This window comes from Stenella coeruleoalba (assembly GCF_951394435.1).
Source record: "Stenella coeruleoalba genome assembly, chromosome: 1".
In the NCBI taxonomy this organism is placed as follows: domain Eukaryota; kingdom Metazoa; phylum Chordata; class Mammalia; order Artiodactyla; family Delphinidae; genus Stenella; species Stenella coeruleoalba.
Window position 1 is genome coordinate 124,962,837 of NC_137169.1, and position 13,436 is coordinate 124,976,272.

General features: G+C 56.5%; 1 protein-coding gene across 1 annotated transcript in view; it reads right to left on the reverse strand.

The window, feature by feature from the left end:
- Nucleotides 1–12,123, reverse strand: part of NAV1 (neuron navigator 1) — a 210,937-nt gene extending 198,814 nt beyond the window's left edge. The window contains exon 1 of the mRNA XM_079911959.1: nucleotides 11,760–12,123. The gene's annotated coding sequence lies outside the window, so the exon portion shown is untranslated. The remainder of the gene's footprint in view (nucleotides 1–11,759) is intronic.
- Between the last annotated feature and the right edge of the window lie 1,313 nt (nucleotides 12,124–13,436).

A 13,436-nucleotide genomic window follows, 5' to 3' on the forward strand; every position in this document is an offset into this window, starting at 1 on the left:
GTGGCACCTTCAATCCTCGCTCCACCTGAAATCCCGCCTCCCAGCCCAAACCCCTCCTAGCCCTTTTCCACGGGCTGTTCTCGTGAACACAGACCCCAGGCAGAGCCAGAAGCCAGTCCCCCGAGCAGCCCTAAGCCACCCACTGACCCATCGCCCAGCTGCCTCCGCAGAGCCTTTCCTCCCCTGAACCCCCTCTAGCCTCTCCCTTTTCTGGCCTCTCCTTCGGAAACACCTTTTTCCTGCCCTCAGGCTGCTGTGTTTCCTGCCCAGGAAGAGGGCCTCTGGATCGGAGAGCGCTATTTATAGCAGGCCTCCCTCCTTCCAGGCCTCACTAGGTGAGGGTCAATGGCCCAGGGCTACGCACAGAAGATGCCCAGGGCTTGCCAGGGTCCAACCACCATAGGAAGGAAGGGGCAGGTCCAAGAGGGAGCCTCCTCTGATGTTCAGACCGGCCCCCTGCCCAACCTCCCCGTACCTGCCAGGGACCCCACTGCTCTCCCAGGTTCCCAGACTTGAAAACTCAGAACCGCAGAGGCAAAGACTTACAGGATTTAGATCTGGAGAAGAAGCTAGAGACTAAACTTGATGAGGAAATGGAGACTCAGAGAGGGGAGGGAATTTGAACAAGGGCCCAGGACGTTAAAGCAGGTCCTCCAGCCCAAATCACCCCTGGCACTGGCCGTACACGACACAGCTACAAAGGCACTGGTACACATCGCCTCATTCCACGTCAGGAGGCAGGTGGTATGTGAGGGGCTGGACTGCGTCATCAGGAGAAGATCGTTGAAGCGGGGTGGTGGTGGGATGAACCGGGAGGCTGGGATTGACATGGACACACTAATATATATAAAACAGATAACGAATAAGGACCTGCTGTATAAAAAAATAAATAAAATAAAATTCAAAAAAAAAAAAAGATTGTTGAAATACTAACCCGCAGTGTCTCAGAACGTGCCCTTATTTGGAAATAGGGTCTCTGCAGATGTAATTCATTAAGACGAGGTCACACTCCAGTAGAGTTGCCCTTATAAGCAGGGCGCCCTCGTACGTAAGTAGAGGGAAATCTGGACACAGATGCACGTGAGGACCCCACAGGGAGGAGGGGGCCACGTGGTGGCAGAGGCAAAGGCCGACGTGATGCGTCGACCAGCTGAGGGACACCAAGGACGGCTGGCAACTCGGGAGGCCGGGAGAAGCAAGGAAGGACCCCCCAGCACAGGTCTGCGGGGAGCACAGCCCTGCCGACACCTGGAGTCCAGACTCGCAGCTCCAGGAACCGAGACGATAAACTTCCGTAGTTTTAGGCCACCCCGTTAGTGGCACTTTGCGATGACAGGTCCAGCAAGCTGACACAAGGGGCGGGTCCTCTTCGGCAGGCGAGGACGCTGAGGCTGGGGCAAGTCAAGTGCATCCCCCGGGTCCAGGCTCAGGGCAGCAGGCTCGCTGCCTCTCCATCCTGGTCCTTCCCGTGTGGGACCTGCTGCTTCCTACCAGCTCTCGCCGCCTTCCTGCAGGGCTGCCCTCGCTGACTGTGACAGCAGATCTGCCGGCTGGCTCTCCCTCCCTACCCATCCGTCCACTCAGAACCTCTCCTGGGAGCCCACCGTGCGCCAGGTTCGGAGCACGTGCTGGGGTCCCTCCAGAGACCAGAGCTGAGCTGGAGCTCCGGACACCGGGTCAGACGCCCTCTCGGACCTCGGGTGTCTCCCCACCGGCTTGGTGCCACCAGTGGGGCCGGATGTCCCAGCTGGTCCATGATCTGAACCTTCCAGGAGGGAAGGTGGCTCCCAGCCCACGAAGGAAAGAAGCGGCACCAGGGCTACGCACAGGGAGGCACGAAACGGGATGTGGTCTCGGCACAAGGAAGACGACACCGCCAACCTCAAAGGCCTCCAGCACATCTTCACTCTCAACACCCCAGCAGAGATCCTGGTGATGCGGGAAGATGTGGCTCCTGGAACGGGAAAAGCGTTGGAAGCTTCCCCCAGAAACAACCCGGTTCGTCCCCACGGCAGGAATTAAAAGGAACAAAGTGGAAGCTTCCCTGTAGTGTGTTGAGCGAAGGGAGTCAGACACACAACAGAACCCACTACGTGACCCACGTACGTGAAGTTCAAGAACGGGCACCACGAATCTGTGGCGATAAAAATCTGAACACTGAAACAATGGTGGGAGAGGTGTCCTGACCAGGAGGGACAGGAGGAAACTGGGCTGATGGAAATGTTCTATATCTGGACTGGGGTGTGGTTACCAAGGTACGTTCATTTGTTAAAAACACATGAGACGGGACGCTTACAGTTTGTGTTATTTCACTGTTTGTAAATCATACCCCAATTAAAATACAACAGAATAGGGGGAAAAGAAGGAGAAAAGGGTTCCTTCCCTCTGGGTTGGAGGGAAAGGCCAGCCCAGGGCCCAGAGCATGGGGGGCGCCATGGACGGTGAGGGGAAGAGTTTTCTTCGACTGCTTTCCAGGCTGGAGTCTCGCTCGGGCTCTGCTCAGCCCGCGGCCAGCCTGAGGCGCCAGCCACCTTCACTACACAGAGGCGGGTGGACGCGGACAGAGTAGAAGCCACCCCTCCCCACCCCCCCACCCCCACCCCCAGTCCACGGGCTGCTGAGCACGGCTCTCCCCCCCTCATAAATCAGGCCCTCCTTCCGCCTGAGGCATCCGGGCTGAGCCCTCCCTGGTGTCCTGCTGCCATGGCGACCGCCCCAGCCTGGATCTGGGCTCCCGGGGCTCGAGCTCATCCTTTCAAATCTCCCACCTTCCCATATACTCTGCCTCGTCCACACCTGCGACCTCTCCTCCCGACGCCGCGGCTGTGTGCAATGCCCTGGAAACACAGCCTGGGCCAGCGATGGGCAGGCTCTGCTGAAAGAGCCCCAGGTCCCTCCACACCCCCTGCCCCCCCCAGAGGCCTGCAGCCTGGAGCCCACCGGGGCCCAGAGAGATCACACATCTTAGAGCCGCACGTCTCCCCCCTCCCCATCTGGCCCTGGCAGGGAAGCTTCTCCCCGTCTGGCATACAAACACCCCTTTGGGGATCAATCCACCCAGAAGTGCGGTCTGCGGGACTGGGGCACTGAGTGCTTGCGGCCTCCTCGCTTTGTCCTGTCACTGGCCCAGCCAGCGTTCACCCTCCGAGGCCCACATGCAGCGGCCACAGGGGCAGCGTGGGGCGTCGGACAACAGTGACCAGTGCCCGCTCCAGCCAGGCAGCTCCTGACACACTAACCCTAGGACGACTCTCGCCATTCCGTGCGGTAGCAGTGACGGTCCCCATCTTACAGTCGCCGGAGCCCGGCTCAGACGGACCCCCATCTCCCACCGCAGAGGCCCCAGGAGCAGCTGAGGACCCAGGAGGTGGCCTCTCACCCGCCAGGGAGAGTCAGGACCGGGGCTCCCCTTGGCAGGAGAGAGGGACGGACACCCACGGCCACCTGGCCCTCAGCTACGAACAACCCACCCCCTCCCCTCGAGGCATCAGTGAGCAAGGATTTCCTGAGCCTGACTCCCCGCCGGGACCCAGCCAGGCCACCTCCAGCTCGAAGGCCAGCCTAGCGTGGCCCAGCGGGCTTTCCCCTGCCCTGGGCAGCCTCTCGCAGACACATCGGCCCGCCAGCCCCCGCCCGGATCCCAGACACAGGGCTTTGTCTGCGCTGGACATGGTGCCAGAGTGTCCCGGGCCCTCTGGCCAGCTCAGCAGGGCCTTCCCGCCCTCTTCCCACAACTACTCCAACCCTGCGGCCACGTTCTGGGCTCCCCTAGTGGCCAAGGCCAGCAAGAGGAAGCGGTGGGATGACTCAGGGGTGACGTGGCCTCCAGAGACGTGCCCCTGTGATGACATCTGGTAGGGAGATGGGTAACGGCGGGGAGGTCTGGATTCACGGGAGATGCGGACCTCGGGAGGGGCCGGTGTGTCAGCTCCAGACCAGCTAACAAGCCAAAGAGTCTCAGTGTATTGCAGAAGAACACAGGCTAAATTCGTGCAAAAGGGTTATTTTCAACTCTGAGGAGAAAATGAGAAACAGAACTGAAAATATAACACTTTGACAGTGTTCCTTGGACTAACTGGGTAGAATTTGTAGGAGTGATGAAATCGGCACCCCGGGAGCCTCTGCTACTAGTGCTTTGGGGGGTTACCCACACAGCCGGGGATGATACACTGCTAACTCGACTCCCTGCTTTGCCACCTTTAGACAATATCTACCGTTACCCGACAAAATAGTAGAAAATAAGAATCTTTCTCTTCTCCTTCTCTTCCTCCCAATATTTTATTTTCGTTCCTTTTATCGGTTATTTCCCACCTATAACCTTGAGTTTTGTTTTCTTGTTTTAGGACGCTTGGACGACTCTCTTGAACCCCCAGCCGGATAAGACGAGAGCACTGGAGAACCTCCTGGCCGCTCCCCTTCTCCTGCCCCTTGGTCACATCCGCTTGATTCCCCTTTGCCCAGCAACCAGCAGTCACACTGAACTTGCTTCAAAAGGAACGCAGGTCACTTATGGTGTTTGGACTGCTGGAGTGTGGTTTATACCAGGCTTGGAGGCTCCCAATCTCACTTTCCTCGTCTGTAAAATGGGGACAGCATAGCAGGTCCTAAGGCCTCACAAGACAAGATGGCTTTCTGTAAGTAAGATCACACGACATGCAGCCTGGGATGGTCATGACGGCTCACGTTGCTGGGGCCGCTGGGATAACTCTCTGAACCTCAGTTTCTTCACCAGTGAAACGGGGAGAAGATGAGTGCCCGTCTCGCTAAGAGGTTGTAAAGACCAAATGAAATCATAAGAATCAAAGTGCTTTGCAAAACTCAGGGCATCCCCGTCCCAATTGAAGGGGTCATGACACCAGTTCCCTCTTTTGGGAGATAAAACTGCAGCTCAGGCCCCAGCACATCAGGAGGGGAAATGCACAGCTCCCTAGAGGGCATCTGGGGAACGACTGGGAAATCTGAATGTGGCCCATTTGTTACATATAATAACGCTATTAAATTCACTATCATCGGGTGTGATTGTGGGGCTAGAAGTCCTCGGTCTCAGGAAATGCACGGGCAATCGTTAAGGGTTAAATACCACCATCTCAGCAAGTTATTTTCAAACGGCTCGGGAAAGTGTTATTATATATACACTGATGCGGATAAATGGGGAGAGAGAGACACAGCATCGGAGCAAAACGTTACCAATCAGAGAACCCAGTCACTGTCCTATCACTCGCCTTCTCTACTGATATGACATTTTTTCAAAATAAAACATCACAGGGAAAAAACTTTCCACGTCGGAAGCACCCTAACTGTCGTGGCGCCTTTCCTGTCCCCAGGGAAGCAGGGGCGGGCCCTGACCCCGCAGCTGCCACCATCCCCCCCCCCCGCCGAGTGCGTGCGTGGCACGGGGGTGCTGGGGAGGGCCCAGGGACTCGCAGAACCACCCCAGACGAGGGCCGGGCGGGCAGCTGCTGGTCCCGGCCCGGGGCGTCAGCTGTCTCCTTTGTTAAAGGAGAGCAGACAGACAGTTGGCATCTTAGCAGTACCTGGAGCCCAGCCCCCTGCCCGGTCAACTCAACCATCTGCACCAATGAGCTTGGCAAATTCTACACGCTGCTCCAAGTCTGCAGAAAGCTAGGGAACACCAAAAGAACACGAGGCAACACAGACAGCAAAGGGCAAAAGACGCCACCAGACTCTCCCTGCTTTACGCCTTATCCCGTGTCCCCAGCTGGACAGCCAGCTCGCAGGCTCTGGGGGGCGATCCACACGTCAGAAAGAGAGCTGCCTTCCCAGCTGATGGCAGGCATCTGCCGACGTGCAGGGAGCTCGGGACTGGAGAGCCGTCCTCTGTTCGGATGGAGATGGACCCCGGCTTGTCCTAAGGGTGATTAGTGCAACGAGGAGGGTGAGGGGAATCTCACCCTGACCGTCCCTGGACCAGGGCAGGCTCCATGGGCTCACGTGACCCAATCGCTCTCCGAGTGGATTTCCCAACCTGGCCGGATCACGGGAATCGCTGTGATGGGAGGGGGAGTGGTGGAAGGGTGGTGATCAGGCGGCTGGGGAACAGTGTCTTAGGAGTGAGGCATTTTCATTCAGCTCTCCCTGGGGAAGAAGTGGCGTCTCCACCAGGTACTCTAGCGGCCCAGGTCCCACAGACAGCACGGAGGCCAGTGGGGAGAATACGATTCCAATCGCTAATATGTGTGGAATATTCATCACGGGCTGAGGACTTTGCATGCAAAGTCAAGACCTGAACCTTGACTCCCAGTCCACCTCGATTCATGGTCCAGATTCTTACTATGACAGCATCCGTCTTCCCAGAGGACACTTGAGACCATACCCAGTGAGGACGATCTGAAGGAAACAGGGCAGAGGAGGAGCCCGGGCAGCGCGTGGCACCTGCTTCCAGACCCTGAAAGGCTGTCACCATGTGGAGCAATAGCACTTGCTCTGCGTGGGTTATTGCTAGCCCCCCACTTTATTTGGGGGTGCATTTGGTGAAGCCCATTCACCTTTGGTATCTTCACCAGAGGCAATCACACCCACGAAAGATAAACCCAGGAGGAACCCTGAAGGACAGAGCATTCACATACAGAACCAGATGGTTTCAGCACACAGCCGTGGGGGGTCCCCAGCCAGAGGACCCTGGAGGGGACGGTTTAGAGGCGCCTGTGGTACCTGGAAAGCAAACATGGGGCTTCGTGGCATGGTTCTTTCCAACTTTGAAAGTTCAGTTCTACAGAAGTTGGCATGTATTCTATTTACAAATGGATTTTAAAGTCGGGGAGGGATGTAAGGTGGGTCAGTTTTACTGTCCAGATGGGGAGGGAGTTGCGTCACGGAACGCGGTGACCAGCCAAGGGTTCCAGGGAGGAAATCAGCTCAGCCACCGAGCGGCCGTAACCCTCACCGTGCCTCAGAGTCACGGAGGCAGCTGTGTCCAACCAAGGGAAGCCGACACTCTGGGGCTGGGCCCAGGGACCCGTCCGTCCCGGTCAAAGCTCCCCAGTGAGGCCAACGGGCCATCAAGATGGAACCACTGAGCTGGAAAAGGCAGCTCACGCTGGGGTGGCCTTGGTGCCCTCCGACCCCATGAAGACCCGGAGTCAGTTCACGTCTGCACCTGGGTCAGCTCACGTCTACACCTGGGTCAGTTCATGACTACACCCGGGTCACTTCATGTCTATATCTGGGTCAGCTCACGTCAACACCTGGGTAAGCCCATGTCTACACCTAGTGAGCTCATGTCTACACCTAGTGAGCTCACGTCTACACCTGGGTCACTTCATGTCTATATCTGGGTCAGCTCACGTCCACACCTGGGTAAGCCCATGTCTACACCTAGTGAGCTCATGTCTACACCCGGGTCACTTCACGTCTATATCTGGGTCAGCTCATGTCCACACCTGGGTCAGTTCATGACTACACCTGGATCAGCTCACGTCTACACCTGGGTCAGTTCATGACTACACCTGGATCAGTTCACGTCTACACTTGGGTCAGCTCATGTCTACACCTGGGCTTGTCAAATGTCTCTGACACAGGGGCAGTGGTTGAGCGAGTGTTTAAGTCAAAAAGATCTGAATCAAAATCCCTCTAAGATGTTCCCTTTGGACATGGGGTGAGGTCCTTTAATCCTTCAATGCCTCAAAGTCCTGACTTTTCTAGTTATTACGAAGTTTTCACAAATTCATGGACATAGAAAGCAGGATGGTGGTTGCCAGGGGTTGGGGAGTGGGCAGAAGACGAAGAGTTACTGCCCACTGGGGACAGAGTTCTAGTCTGGAAAGTTGAAAAAGTTCTAGAGACGGATGGTGACAACAGTTAACAACAATGTACTTAATGCCACTGAACCGTACACTTAAAAGTGATTAAAATGGTCAATTTTATGCTATATGTATTTAACCACAATAAAAATTTTTAAATGTTTAAAGTACAATAACTATAGAGAAAACTATAACAAACATGTACCCACCCACCCAACTACAGAATGTTAGCACTTTGTCAAATTTTCTTCAGTTTTTTAAATAAAAAAATGAAATTTTGCATATTTTTTTAAAAAAAAGCTTTCAGAGGGATTTTTCTCAGGAATTCAAGGGTACTTCGACATAAGAAAATCCATGTAATTATCAAAACACATGATGAACTCAACTGACACAGAAAAAAAGCATTTGACAAAATCCAACACACTTGCATGATAAAATACACTTAGAAAAGTTGGATTAGAAGGGATTTCTTCAACATGATGAAGAGCATTTATGAAAAACCCACAGCAGACATTCTACTCAGCGCTGAAGACTGAAAGCTTTCCCTCTAAGATCAGGGGCCAGACAGGGCTGCCTGCTCTCACCAGCCGCTCAACGCTGGATGGGAGGTTCCAGCCAGAGCAGTTAGGGAAGAAAGAGCAGTTAAAAGCCATCTGCACTGGAAAAGAAGGAGTAAAATTATCTCTGTTCACAGTTGACATGACCCTGCATATGGAAAATCCCAAAGAATCCACCCATACAAAAGCCAAAAGAGCTAATAAACAAATGTTTCAGGCGACAAGACCAGCACACAAAAATCAATTGTGTTTCTACACACCAGCAGTGGACAATCCAAAAAAGAAACGGAGAAAACGATCCCACTCAGGAACGCTTTCAGAGCGTCGGAGGACTGGGCATCGGAAGGGTCTCAGGGCCCCTTGAAGCGGGGACATCTCGTTACTAATGGGCCTTGGTGGCGGAGCGTGCATCAGCGAGCACCTTGAGTTTTTCGTGTGTGTTAGCGCGTCTCTTACTAGAATCAAGGCGAGCAAACAGGTCTGATGGGGATGATGGTCTGTGCAAGAGAAACGGAACCACAGCCGCAAGCAGGCCAGAGTGACCTGGGGCTCAGCCTTCTTGCCTCCCTTCACATCGCAAGAGCCACAGGAAGCTGGCGAGCAAAATCCCAGGCCCCCTGGAGGAAGTCAGGCCTGAGTCAGCCTTCCCAGGAGGGGGAGGGAACAGACGAGGCCCAGGAAACTGTTTACGTGGGGGGGGGTGTTTTCCACTTGAAAAGTTGGTGGGTTTTTTTTTTTTAAGTTGAAGAAGGAACTAGAAGTGGTTTTCTTTGTTTGTTTGTTTGTTTGTTTTTGAGGTACGCGGGCCTCTCACCGCTGTGGCCTCTCCCACTGCGGAGCACAGGCTCCGGATGCGCAGGCTCAGCGGCCATGGCTCACGGGCGTAGCCGCTCCGCGGCATGTGGGATCTTCCCGGACCGGGGCACGAACCCGTGTCCTCTGCATGGGCAGGCGGACTCTCAACCACTGCGCCACCGGGAAGCCCCAGGAGTGTTTTTAATGATTGTTTTGTGACTCGGGGCCAGAATGATGGAGTGTTTGCCAAGGATAGACACATTTCTCAGTTCTCCGTGGTCCCTAGACTCTAAGAGCTGGTGGTTGGTTCCATGACACAGACGCTCTCCGTCCCCCTTGTTTCTGTTCCTCTCTCTTGCCAACAGCTATGGAACATCTTCTGAGATCTACGGATGGCAATACTAGGAAGAGAAGCATTCTGATGCACGAAGTGATTGGCTGAAAGGGAAGGAGCCCTAGACCGGGAGCCAGAGCCCTGCGTTCCAGGCTGGCTTCCGCAGCCCCAGCTGTGCAGCTCCGAGCCCCTCCACTCCCTCCTGTAGGCCTTGATTCCCCGCTGTAAAGGGGAGGGCAGGGCAGGGGCTGGGCGAGACCTCTTTAGACTAGTGCTTCTAAAGGCCAAACCCCTTAAGAATTCAAAAGAACTTTAAAAGAAAAGGGAAGTGACATTGATGGGAAATGGAAAGATGAAAAGAGAGACAAGTTTTAAAAGATGGACAAGAGCTGTTTCTTCTCTAGGCCATTCTTTCCTACTGGGCCAAAGCTGGGCTAATACCAGAGGCTCCCAAGGACTCAGGAGGGGGCCAGGTTTGGGAAGGGAAGGAAAAACAGCATTGCTGTTCTCAGTTTGCTCAGGCCAGGACTTCCCAAGGAGATCCCAGAAAAGGCCTGCATGCTTAAAGCTTGCCCACCTGTGAACAAATCCACCTCGTTATGGACCAGGTTTGCAGGGGAAAAGCGGGGTGGGGGGATGGTGGTGGAGGCAAATCACACGACTCCCAAAGAAACACATAAATAAGAATAAATGGGCACCGGAGTTGGATGGGAGACCTCTGGGTGGGACCCAAATTTTTTTTTTCCCAATTGTATTAATTTGGCAAACATTTGAAAGATGCCTGCTGAGCACTGGGCGTGGTCAGACAGGACAGCGGGCAGGAAGGCCTTCACAGGGAGATAAAAACACAAAGCAGAATGGAAACCTGCCCCGGGGGAGCTCAGAGTAGGGGCTCTTCCCTCTAAACCTGGGGAGCTCGGGGAAACAGACCCTAGAGGCTGCAGCACAGATCAGAAAAGCCTTGGTCATTCTCTCCTGCTCCATGGTACACAAGTAAGGAACGACCTGCTCTCGGGTCATCCAGGAAGTGAGCAACACAGGCTGATACGGAGCTACAAACTGATCAGCAACTTTCCCCTAGAAACCACTGGTAAAAGCACGGACCGCTGTAAAGCTCATCTCGGGCGAGGAAACGCACAATCACTGCGATTCCCTGTCTCATTTTCCCAGTTTAATCCCAAAGACACACAAACCCAAATTCAAAGCAGGATACAAAAAATTCATAAGCAGGCTGGAGTCCTCTGTGTCTTTGGCCTGAAGGGAGCCCAGGTCTACCTAGTGGCAGCTCCGCCTACTAGGGGGAGGGTTCTTTGTGTGAAGTCCTGCAGCCCCGTTATAAGAGTCGCAGGGGACGCCGCGTAGGGGAACAAAACGCAGGCAGGATGCAAACCCAGGCAGACCCTCTACTTCTGCAGCGCGAACAAGGCCGCAGGCTTCTCAGCTTGAATTTGAACGAGCCAATGGTGTGCCAACCACTGAAACGGGAAGCCAGATAAACAGCACATTATCGAGGGGGATCCGGCGCGTCCCAGAAGCCGGCGCCAGCTGCGCCCTGGGCTGTCTTAACAAAGTCCCATTGACTCACCAGCTGATGTTCCCATGTTGGGCTCGGGGACAAGGAACCCTCTCTGCAGCGTGGACGTCAAAGCTGCACACCATCCCCACCGCCCCCACTCACGCCTCCCCGATCCCGCCTCCCCTCTCTGCCCCCTGCAGACTTGGCCAGTTCTTTATCTTCCGACCAGTTTCTGTCGGCTCTGAGAATAGAAGGGACCCCAGGGCCCAAGCACCGGGGACTCTTAGGTGAGCTCCCAGAGCGGCCACCCTCTCTTTTTCCCTCCCTCCCCGCTGCTCCGGGAAGCTTTCTCAGGCGTGCCAGGAGGACAGCCTCCGGGCCCGTGCGATGCTTCTCGGTGCATCCGGGGGCCAGAGAACGTTTTCTGGAACAGTGCGCCAAGGTCACCTGCCCAGCTGTTCAGCTCGCTCCGCTGGGGTGGGAGGAGAAGAGGTGGGCAGGGTGTGTGTGTGTGTGTGTAATGTAGCCCTCGGTGTCTCTAATCAGAGGATCTCAACACACTTTCAACAGCAAGGCAAGGGAAACCGAGGCTCCGAACTTGGGTGGCCCATGGTGAGTCAACTCCTGGACCAGACGCGCAGCCCCGCGTGGACGCTCACCCTCCCGCGGGCGCAAGCTCACCCCCCGGCGCTCGGGCCCTCCTGCCCTGCAGAACCCGCCAGCCCCGTCCCTCAAAGCGGGGAGCATCAGACTCGAACCCACCCCGCGACCGCCAGGTCCCTGAGCGGGCTACTTACCCGCGCGCCTGCGCCCCGGGGCCCCGGGTCCACGCATCCCGACGGAGCCGGCCAGGCCCACGGTGCGAGGAGAAAGTTCTCTGGCTCCCGCTCTGGTCGGCTTCCCCCGGAGTCTCGGCGTCCGCGCTCCGGTCGCGGGTGGCACTAGGGCCGCCGCCGGCCCGGGCCCCACGACGCGGAGTGAGGCGGCATCCCGAACAAAGTGCGTCCCCTGCCGGGCGCGGGGCGGAGCCTGGTGACCCGCTGCCCCGGGCACACGCCGGCCGCCTCCCCGGGCCGGGGGCGGAGGCTGCGCCGCCGAGCGCCCCGCTCCCCCCGCGCTGTGCCAGTTGAACCCGCAGAGGGGCGGAGGCGCCGGGCCCTTCCAGACTTTGTCATTGGAAAGCTATTCCCGTAACCCTTTCCTGCCTTCGCCTTCCGTCCCGCCTCCGCGGCCGCAGAAAGGCGGAGCTGGGTGGCGGGGCAGGAAGCCTCCGCACAATCAAGCCTTTCCTCGGCCGGGACCCGCCGCTTCCAGGCCCGGCCCCACCCCCACGCGCCCTTGGGCTGCCGCCGGCCGGCACTTCGTAGCAGCGCGGACAGAGGGGTCGGCCGGGCCTTCCCACCCGCTTCCGCCCGCGCCCCCTTCCTTCCTCTCTGTTCTGTTCCGCTTTCTGGGCTGGGACTCGGATGCAGAGGGGAGGGGAGACCCCAGAAGGGCCGGGCATATAGTAGGTGCTCAGTAAAATGCGTGGGGCTTTGCCCGACCTCGCGACCCTGCCACGGGCCCTTTCTCCTTCTACGGCCTGGGAGGGGGAGGAGGGAGGGGGAGAAGAAACGACCAGACCCAGAGAGAGGGGCTGGAAGTGGGGCCTCGGCCAGAACCTAGTGCAGCCTAGGCAGTGCGGCCTCCACTGACCCTGCCTCCCGGGACAGGGCAGAGGAGGTCAGGTGCCTGGGCTTCTGGAGCAGGCTTCGAGCTCCGGGAGAAAGGCGGCAGTGCGACCAAGGACCCACCAGATTGGGACCAGAGGCGTCGCCAGCTCCAGTCAGCAAACATGATTGATTATTTCCGGGGCCAACTCCCTGGGAGGTTTCCCAAAGTTTCACCAGCAACGGGTCAACCAGAGGGAAGCAGGGTCAGCAGAGTCCTGCCCACCCCCGTCCAGTCAGTCAGTCGGGTCACAGTGGCTGGGGACCTAAGGGAGTGATAAAGGGACACTAGACAGTGGACAAGCAGTGGCGTTGAGGAAGTTCCCAACTAACCAGGGAGAAGGGTTTCTATATGGGAATAACCTGCCTTTTCTTTGCGGGGGAGGGGCTATCTCAGAGGGACACAGGGGGCGAGTCCTTGCCCTGTGGGTACAGTGGCTGGAAGTGTGGGCTCGAAGGCAGATTGCCTGGGTTCATATCCTGGATCTGCTTCTCATCAGCCATGGGAACCAGCACGGATTCTTTAACCTCTGACCATTTCGGTTTCTTCATCTGTAAACTGGGGTGATGACAGTTGCCATCTCCCACGATTGTTGGTGAGAGTACGTGTGCTAATCTAGGCGGCACACTCAGAATAGTGCCTGCGCTACTCAGTAAACATCAATTATTATTGTGATCCCTGAGTCCTGCAACCCTGCATCCAGTGTGTCATTCACCCATGTGCTCACTGGAACCTCTCTCGCTCTTCACAGGCTCCTCGGCCTG